This window comes from Oryzias latipes, chromosome 7 (assembly GCF_002234675.1).
Source record: "Oryzias latipes chromosome 7, ASM223467v1".
NCBI lineage: Eukaryota > Metazoa > Chordata > Actinopteri > Beloniformes > Adrianichthyidae > Oryzias > Oryzias latipes.
Genome location: NC_019865.2, coordinates 15,383,803 through 15,395,071, shown reverse-complemented (window position 1 = coordinate 15,395,071; position 11,269 = coordinate 15,383,803).

Here is an 11,269-nt window from a genome sequence, read left to right as displayed (position 1 = left end):
CGGGAAAACACACACACAGAGGGCACATACAGTACATGAGTGATTGGTCCTTTCTGTTTTTGCTACCAAAAACCACTGCGGGAAGAACAAACACAAGAACACAAGGCAGCTATTGTGAGCTCCGGCCTCAACCGAGATAAGAGAAGGATAACCAGAGCTGTTCAAGAACTCAATCTGCTAATTTGACTGATTTATTTTAGTGTGATCGTTCTACGTGATAGGCTGGAGTACTTTTTCACATGATCCTGCAAACTCATCAAACACTAAAACCACCCCATCCTCAATTCCCAGGAACTTTTGAGCTCACAGAGTCCTGTTTCCTTCACCTTCAAACAACAATAATCTTCGTAATCATTTGTGTCTGTTTTAGGATTACAGAGATTTCAGAGGGAGGGAAAAAAGGGGAACAGTATATGTGATATGGGGAGGGTTGTGCTCTGCCGTATACCCTACAGTGTTATCATAGGACACATCAAGGTGGCGTGGGGGTGTATATAAATACACAGCGCATACCATCCTGAGCTGTGGATGCGGTTTCTGACAACCAATAATATTTAAACACATATATACACCACACACTGAGCGATTTGCTTGTGTTACTGAAAGATTTGTCTTCTTTTTAAGGCTGAGCTGTGTGAATACAATAATGTCTATTGCTCTCTTAGGATGGCTCAGTTGGCTGTGAGAAGTATTGGTGCATGGGAAACCAGGATTCGCCTTACCAGGGGCGCGATGAGCTTTATCCCGTGTGGGTCATTGGGCAAGACCCTTCGCGCTACTGACGAACTATGTAGCCACGAGGTGCCCAAGGTCTGGCCCCCCCCCCTGTGCCTGTCCCCAGCCCAGATAAAATGCAGGGTTGTGTCAGGAAGGGCATCCAGCATATACGTCGCTGAAAAAGCATTTGTGCAAATCGGTAAAAGTTGATTTGCAGTAGTGACCCCTGAGGGGATATGCCTGAAGGTAAACAAAAACAACAGCTATCTCTTTGGGGGAGCGGGTCTCAACCAGCCACCATCAGTCAAACCTCAAAAACTTCACAACCATTTGTATCCATGCTATCCTTTGCACATTATTTTCACAGTAGGTTTAACCCTCCTGTTATGCTGCGGGTCAAATTGACCCGTTTTAAAGTTTGAACATCTAGGAAAAATAGTTAAAAGTATTTTTTCAGCATGAAACTTCTTCTGCTTGCCTTATTTAGTGTAATCAACATATATTATGAATTTGGTTCATCTCACATATTTGCAACCCCCCCCCTGCACGTTTCTATCACATAGATGCTGTTCGGGTCAATTTGACCCGGCAGTCAAACTGGAGGTACAAAAATGTCTTATTATCAGAAGTATTCCTTTATTTGCAGCTGTGAGACATATTTCACCCCAAACACACCTGTAGACACACACACGTACGTACACACGCACACACGTGCACACACACACAGACAGGTGCATAGGTGTTATGACTTTTGACAGGAACCATTTATGTTCTAGGGGGAAAACTCAACCCACATTCAGTGATCACTCAACAGGGGAGGGGCAAAACATATCAAAGATTCTCTGCATGGGAGTCCTTCCAACATTACACAGACAGACCTTTACAAAATCAGCAGCAGAGGCAGAACGATGAAAGTCCAGGAGGCTCTGGAAGTCATCACTGATCATGATCAGAAGAAGGCTATCTTTAGCTAAATTCTGAATCTAATGATTTTGATTTTGAACCAGGTGAGGGAATTGCTATTCCTGTTCCTCCAAGCAAGACATTCATATCAAAGAATGGTGAAATACATTGGTCTTCATCTCCAAATATGCGTCAGACAAACCTGTCTGCAGAAAACATAATAAAAACAGTGCCAGGGCCCACTAGGATGGCAGTGACTCATGTGACCATGTCAATTCAATTCAATGTTATTTGGATAGCCCAAATTCACAACAACAGTCGTTCCGATGGGCTTCGTATCGGTAACTGAAAAAGTAAAACATAAAATCAAAAGGATCATGAATACATAGAATTCAATAGGAAAATGCTAAATTAAACTAACTAAACTGACTAAGCTATACTGGAATCCCTGCCATTAGACCCTCCTTTGCGGTAAGGAAAAACTCCTAAGAAAAACAGATCCCGGAAAAAACAAAGAATCCTCAGTGGTGTACACATGAAGGAGGGATCCTCCCCCAGGACGGACAGGCGATGTACCAGAACTCATAAAGAGGAATTAGTTTATCAAACTCTACAACTACATATTTAAAGTCCAGCAGACGAGCTTCATCCAGATGGAGTTGGGGGGACGGCCGGGGGCGCGAGTCGAGCCGGAGACAGGATCCAGGTCAAGACAAGCATGACCTGTGCGAAATGTGCAAAATGAATTTGCACAAAGCACAGTGTGATGACTGGTCACTCTTGTGCTGTGTAGATGTACAGACACACACACAACTTCATATTGCATTTGCTTGTCTGTTGTGATTTTGTTTTTTTCTGGTTCACAGTGCATGTATGTGAAACAAAATTTCAAGATTATGTTTCAATGTTATGTAAAACTATTGTATTTTATATGTTAGTCTTTCAAAAGTAATACAGTAGTGAAAAATTTGAAAAAAGTTTGAACATGTATATTTTTTAAGAAAAACGACTGAATTATCTAATAATTGAACCACTTCCTGTCAGAGGTAAGGAACACAAGTTTTGATAGAATAATTATTAATGGAGTTAGTAATTAAATATTCACACTGCTTGTTAGGATTTTTTGGGTTTCAGACATCTTTTAATTAATAAAACATTCACCGGGTCAAATTGACCCAGGAACATCATCTCTGTTCCTCACAAATGAACATAACAAGAGGGTTAAAATTGGATCTATTGCACAAGCAAAAAAGATGGAGACAAATGATAATTAGGCAGTTATTTCAGCTTTTTCCACACACAGTCAAAAAAAAAAAGATATGCGGGACAAAGAGTACGGCTGCACGGTGGCGCAGTGGTTAGCGCTCTTGCCTCACAGCAAAAAAGCCCCCGGTTCAAGTACCGGCTGGGGGACCTGAACCAGAACATCAAAGGGGCACCTTTCTGTGTGGAGTTTGCATGTTCTCCCCGTGCATGCATGGGTTTTCTCTGGGGACTCTGGCTTCCCCCCACAGTCCAAAAACATGCTACATAGGTCAATTGGCAACTCTAATTTGTCCCTAGGTGTGAATGTGAGTGCATGGGTGTGTGATTGTGATCCTGTGACAGACTGGTGACCTGTCCAGGATGTCCCCTGCCTTCGCCCACAAGTATAGAAAAAGCATTTTTTATATCTTTCTTTTCAATTTATTTCATTTCATTTATTTCATCAAAGTCCCACTCCAAACATCATTGGACCTCTTTTGAAAGCATTCCCAGTGGTCTTTTAATTATGATTATGCCATTTTTTGGCCAAGAACCCCCCCAAAACTGTGTTTTCTAGGACATAGTTTCTGCAGTGTGGCAGTGGTTTATCATAAATTTGCCTCTGAGTTGTGGGCAGGACTGTTCACATGGAGTAAGCCTTTCCTCATTTCCCATCATCCCTCTGTTTGCACTCTCTCCAGCTGGCTCACAGCCCCTCACAAAACATTACACGTGCAACAAAAATGGTGAGCAATATTGGAGATATCCAGCTGTACAGTTTTGAGCCAGATCGGTTGGGGAAAACAAAGACGTGCCTGATCCATTTGTCTGCAAGTGGATGAATCCAAATGGAGCGGAGCGGGAAGCTTCTGGCCCACTGACTGTAGCACCTATGTCACTGCTACAAAGTTTTTCCAACGGCACTTATGATGCACTAATGATACAATCGCAATAAAGAAATACTCAAAAATGCAATTTTAAGCTAATTTTTTTCTTTATAAATGTCCTTTATCATGAGAAAATGCTACAAGAACGTTAAAAACCACAAACACGACTTACATCAGAGTGGGTCTTTAATGATAACATATGCGCCACTTGTCTAAATGTATTGTCACATACTTGTGTGCTTAACTGTGAGCCTCATGTAGCTACTTACAGTTTGCCCTTTGCTGCAATGATTAGACATGTTGTCTTTCTGCCAGATTTAACAATGTGTAAACTACACGTGCACGTGTGTGCACTTACACATGAATGCCTGCACAGCCATCACACAGCCCTCAGCTGGGCAAACCTGGAGTATTGCATCACATGTGCAATGAAAAGGGCAGTCCCTTGGCAGTAAACTAGTCTTTAATTGCATTGCAACTGAGAACACATTTCTGAGGAAACAAGGGGCTCATTGTGAGCAAATGTTCATCTCCACACACCTCATATTTTCTGCAGACCACTTACCCCCACTAGCTTTTGCAATAAAACACAAAGCCAGCAATTAAGGTGTTTGTATGCAGACTCACATGCAGACACTTCTAGCCTGTGTGCGTCCCTCAAAAGGTTGATTTATTCTTACAGTAGGTCGGGATGCTGTATGTTATTGCTTTTAACCACCAGGGAATAAAGCAAAGTCAATTTACTTGCTGAAACTTGTTGAATATTTTGCTTCTGTGATTCCCTTGGAAAGCTTTGCATGATTTGGTTAATAAACCTGAGCGATTTAGAAGTTTAGATATGTGTGTGTGCACGTGCACATGTGTGTGTGTGCTACATGCACAAAGCTGGGCTGGGTGGTGGTGGTCTTGCTGTGATATAAACCAGATGTGGACGGGATGCTGGCTTTTCTACACACCGGGGGGAGAATGAATCCAGTGTGTGTGAGTGTGTATCTTGGTGCATGCAGAGTGCCGGCACTGATTACAAATCGTATGCAATTTTGTAGTGCACCAACCACATTTGGCAGATTGCGGATGCTGTGCTAGCTGAAATGAGCTCATGCTTCATGTGAGTGACCCATAAATCACAGACTCCATCTGCCACTGCTGCTATAGATCACAGCAAATCACATCTTACGGAATTTAAAAGCTATGAACATACCTAAACTGAGTGAATTCACCTAAGAAGCATTAAAATTTTCATATATTTGTTTGAGACGTAAAAGAGAAATTATTCTTGGTTAGGTTGCTTTTGTTTTCCAAATTTCCCCCAGACAAAAAAGCTGGAAATTTAATTTGACAACGGCATTTTTCCAGCTTAATTCAATAAAACTATCTACTGTATGGAAAACTGTGCCCATCAGCTGAACCTTTCACAAAGATGGGTGTTCACTGTTTTTGCAACACACCCTCATTTTAAATTTGAACCCTACTCCTGTGAAAGCAAAGACTCTTTCAGCACCGTGCAGCACTGATGTCAGGTCTGTGTCATAAACTTTGGGACTTCTAAATGGACATAAAGTAAATATTTATTGCTGGGCGGCACTCTACATCAAAAAGTTATTTTCTCACTGTAGGACCACTGAAGCAGAAAAGTGCTGATTAAGAGTGAATGGTAACAAATAAGGAACTGATGCCATGCAGCTGCTGTTCCTTTCTGTATGTCTGGTGCTGATCATCAATGTTTGGCTTTAAAAGATCATACCTGTTGATGCGGTGTGCAAGTAAAAGAAAAACCCTTCAGTTGCTGTTGATATCATATTACATGATAATTAGTTCTTAAGGAACCTTTGAAATTGACAAATATTTATATCAATGAGTTGTGTGTGTGCGTTAGCTGTGTTACATGGGCAGTTGTTCAATTTACAATGTCTGTGTGTGACAGTTTTGCACTTTGCCAGCAAGCATAAATGTTGGTGTTTACATCTCACCACTTCAGAAGAAAGCAGCGTATAAGTGTTAGAATGGATCATGAGACATGTGTCAAACAACATCAAGAGGAAAAATGACCTCAACTACTACCAGAAGAACAAATAAAAAAAATTCTGAACATCTGGCTTAACATCGTTGTCCTTTTCTCCTTTTGAAAGTTTTTTTCCCTGATTGGTCAAAGTTCGATGTGGTTTAACTTTCAATGCTCGTTCAATGACATTGTATGTAGAGCCTGAAATTCAACATAAAAATGTGTGTAGCCATGTGGGAACATGACAGTATTGAAAGCTGAAGACCAAAACGCACATATAGGTGAGTTACATAGACTTTTATTGAAAGCGGTCGCTCAAAGGTGCGTTACCGAGGCTGGTGTGAGCGGTGTGAACGTAGCATAACTGTGAGGCTGCGTGAGCAGATCTCCCTGACTCATTGCACAGTCCAAAGGATTTGGAGGGGCTTGAAAAAAAATGTACGGCATGCCTGCGTCTCACCTGCTTACCCTTACTTCTTGTATAAGTGTTCTCAAAAACCTGCCACCTGCCCGTAGAAATGTGTGCATGACTATTTTTGCTCTAGGGGTTCACTGAGCGGTCCACAATCTTGCTTTTTGGCCTCCTACGCATCCCGTATACTGCAGGTTTATGCATAATTTACCCACAAACAGCTTGTATCCATCCATAGGGCAATCGTGACTAAGGCTTAAGCGGGCGAGTTTGACTAACACATCTAAAGTCAACTTTTTGAACCCTGTATGATGACGGCCAACATAGTGGTCAATACTTGCACATTGATGATGATCACATGAAATATAAAACTAAATGTTACAATAAAGAAATATTTATTTCCTTCACAGAAAAGAAGGTGATGCATTTTTTGTGTTCTTTGCTGAAGCTGATTTTACTGGTTTGATTGAACTTGAATGGTTGTTTAAATGTACATATTGGAAATGAACCTGCTGTAGAGAACATTTGGCTTCATGGCCGAATCGCTACAGAGAACCTCCCCTGTCTTATGTCGGAAACCATGAGTGGTCTTTCATTTCTGCAGCGTGGGCAGAGTGAGTAATTTATCACCATCCATTTCAGACTGCTGTAGATAGAGACCTTTTTTTATTGCTGGTGTCACATGTTAACGAGCACATTTTACGTGAAGGTGATGAAGGGTCACACCACCAAGGAATTAACTCACCATGTGACTTTTCCTCCAGAAGAACTTAAACATTGGGTGGTTTGCAATAAGTCAGATTTCTGTTCGCCCCTAAACTGAAGTGGTCCCTCAGACTCGATTTGATTGGACCAGGAATACAAATAAATTGAGAACCAATTTTGTTTTTTTTTCATTGCTTTAACACATGCCGCTCTCTGGACTGAAATAAGAACTCCAGTGGACCAAACCACATGCAGAAAACGCAGTTCCAGCAGCCCCGACCAGAACAGGAAAAAAATATGAAGAAGAAAAGAGACTATTCCTTTCTAGACAACCCCTTTAAACAGAACGGTGAAAATTCTGCCAGATGTTTGTCGGAAGATGAGTACATTCTTTCAGAACGCTTAGATTTTAAGCAGTTTCTGTTTTTAGTGACTCTCTGCTTCTGAGCAGACTCTTTTAAAGAGAGGAGGTGGACCCGACACATGCTGCGAAATATTTCAGAATTAAAAACAGTAGATGTTCATACCAAGGCCACATAAAAGAACATCACAACACTGTTTGAAAACCATAACATATACCTTGGAATGAGATGAAGGGGTCTGAGGAGCCATAACTCAATTTCTTTTCATGTGTTTCTTGATGTTCTCTAGCATTATCAGCAGCAGAATCCGTATTTCTTAATACACGATCTCCTCGACTGTTTGAACATTTTCCAGTTTGGCCTACACTGAGGAAGTCTTCTCTTGCATTACGTGTGTCTGTGCATACATGATCCACGTGTGTGCCCTTTTCTATCCTTGCAACCAACCAGCATGGATCTGTGATGCTTTCACAGGAAAGCAGGATGCTTTAAATCCAAGCAAGACCCAACATCAAAAGTTTAGTGCTAATATGTTTGGAGCAGCTGAAACGCGGACTTCAGACATTTTTTCTGTAACAATTAAAATCATGTTTCATCAGTGCTTTAAGCAGTCTAAGTGGAATCGGCACCAACTCACAACAGGCAATCAATATTCATCAGTATTAGATTATAAGTGCATCTGACTTGTGTCAGAGTAGACATTGTTCATAATGATCTGGTCCTGAGTCTACGAGTCATTGTTTCACACTCAATAGATGTTTTATGGTTTCTTTTTGTCCATTTTCCACCTACCAATAAATGGGGGGAACAAATGTGCAAGCAGGTGTGTAAAAAAGAACATTGGATCAAAATTGCTTATTTTTTATTATTACTATGGATGTTAAGTTAAATGGAGCACAATGTTGTTTGCAGTTTGTCTTATATTGGGGATATACTGAGTTGACATGTGCAACGAATTTTATGCGACTATTATGATCCTACTCTAGCCAAACTCTAGTGGCCGACCTTACAACACACTGAATTGTGCTACGAATATGGCATTCACAGAAGTCAAACAAGTGGTATTTTTAAGCAAAATGTATTCAGACATTGTCTGGATTGCCTTGGCGTAAGGATACCCTGAGTCGAAATGATCAAGAATGTTTTACTTCCCTCTTTGCTTATTCAAATTTGTTGGCTGTCTTGGAATTTCAACCTACTGGAGATGGTGTGCCGTAGAACTGACTTGGCATCAACAACACAGTTCTTAACGTGGAGTTTTGTGCTGACATATTTATGTGACAGACTCACTGATTTTCACGGATACAGCTTGGAAACACGCCTTTCCTTGATGACCTCTTCTTATATACATACTGTATCTTCTAGAATCCTGCTTCCCTCCACTGCATACTGATTAGAAAACTGTTACATTCACATCAAAGTTTTGTCTTTGCCGTTTTACATTCCAGTTCTGATACTGATAGTCACTTCACTTAAGTGGTGATAGCAAACAAAACACACACACTAATACAGTCTAGTTGTTCTCACCTCAAATCATGTTTTGATATATCTAATGTGCCTTTTTTCCTAACACAAAAAGGTCCATCTGTGTATCTCACTTTAAAAAGAAAAATCTTTAGAAAAGTTGTTAGTTCAGGTTTCTAAGCCATCAACATCCTCAAAAATATCCTTCATGGTTTATCTGTTACCACCAATGTTCTCAATCTGATCATTTTGTAGTTAAACTGGCCATTCCCTACAATATTTTAGTAAGTTATAATGAAGCCATTACTTAACAAGCCTGTCCTTGGTGAAGACGTTTTATAGAATTACAGAGCTATCTAACCTTCAGTTTGTCTAAAAAAATCTCTGAAAAAAAACAGGAAAATTCATTGCACATTTACAGAGTCATTAAGAAGAGAAGTTTCTGTCCAGATTTAGAGTACATTAAAGTACCAACTTATTTATAGAACCAAAGACCTTCTGCAACTCACTTACCAGTAATCGAATTACACTAAATAGGATTACCCTCCAGAACAATTGTTCGGAACATATCTTTTTCAGGATAAAGTGGAAGATATACACATTTTCTTTTAGTATCAGACCAGAGTTAATGCAGCTTTATCAGTGTGTGTCTAAATATTCTTAACTGTAACTTATTTTTATTTCCTTGATTCGACTTAAGAATCAGTTTGGTCTACTCTTCATTCTGTTAAAATGCTGTTTCAATAAACTTGAATAGGTTTTTGCCACGTGGTTTTTATTTTAGTCCACTATTTATTCTAAAATGTATTTATTTATTTTGTTTTTGTGTGTTACTCCTTTGTAGTCCTATATTGCACTCTGATCATCTTTTGATTTATTTCACAAGTGTTCCTAGTGTTCTTTTAATTATGATTATGACATTTTTAGCCAAAATAATAAAATAAAGCGTGTTTTTTCTCCGGCGGATAGTTTCAGCAGAGCAGCAGGACTTTGTTAGAATCTCACCTCTGAGTTGTGGGCAGGACTTTTGGTGAAGAACCATCCCATCCCCCCTCCCTCTCCCAGACTTAAGGTGCATTCGCACAGGCTGTGTCGACTTACGTTCAAGAGACCATTTTCAATAAAAGGTCTATCTATGTAAACCCACCTAAACCCTTGTTCACGCGTCACTACGCAAGTTTTAAGTCCAGTCTGGGGCTCTTCGTCCAAACTGAACGTTCATTGATTGCACACTGAAAGTTTAAGCAGTTGAACTTCTGACTGCTAACTCCCGAAACAGCTGAACTTTGACCAATCAGGGACTCAGATTTAGGAGTGACGTATGGGTAGCATCCTTTTTGAATCATGGCAGTGCCAACTGGTTGTAAAGATTCAACATGGAGGAGAAATTATGAATTGCAGTTTGTGCCCGGCTGGAATTCTATGACACCAAGTGTTTCATATATCGGAATAGAGCTGTGAAAGAAAAAGCCTGGAGCAAGAATCATAAGATTTGCACTACTTTGACATTCCACACCAAGCCTCTTTCAACTAGGTGTTGGACATGCACTAGTAAACAGTAGAAAACAATGGAAGAAGGAGCCCCTGCGTATCACACTCTCCCTGTCCAGTGCTTGTCCAGTGTGAACACCCTGGGGTGGTTGGCGTCAATGAAACTGCGTATAGCACATTCTTGAATGTGCAACACACGCCCGGTGTGAATGCAGCTTTTTAGAGTGAAGGAGGGAGCTTGTGGACTGCCCAACGTATTTATTACATTACAAATAAGCTATTTTTTAAACTGCATTTTTTCATCTGCTCCTGATTTGAAATGATTTGAATAAAGAAATACTCAGAAATGCAATTTTGTATTTAATTTTCTTTATGTCCTCCATCATCAGAAAATGTCGCAATAACATGTCAAAAACACCAAAAACACGATTTTATTCAGAATTTGTATCTTTTTCCAACCTAAGCCTTGGTTCAGAGAGTTTGTAATACTGTAAATTCATATCACAGGCCCTTTTATTCGGTCCTCCATTATGAACACTGGCCAGTTCACTGGTAACATGTGATTGAGACCGACAGGTTTTCATGAAAGTTTATAGAAATCTTTTATGGCCCAACAAATGCTTTTTCATACCCTGATCAAACACTGTCACTCCTTTATTCAAGAAGTTGAACTGCTTGAATACTTCCCATGGAAAATCCATAGACAGACACAGGAGGCAGTTATGCATGAATTAGGGAACCAAATGGAGGAGCGACAAGACAGAGGCAGGGGGTCAGGGTGTGGTTGTTAACTGAAGCTGTTGTAGGGATGTTTAATGACTGACCGCTTGAAGGAGGGCGGAGGTCCCATTGTGTTCGGCTCTGCAGCGACTCACAGGCTAGCTCATTCTGGGGCCTGGCTTTGACGTAGAGCTTCTGCTGAAGCAAAGAGGGAGCATAAAGGGGGGTGAAGACACACATTTGAAATAAAACAGACTCAAAGAGGAACAAAAGCAGGAATTAAGGTGCAAAAATTTGAGCTGCTTCTTTCATTTAATTTGAGAGTTTTACTTGCATTGCAGTTTATAAAAGGGAGTCACTG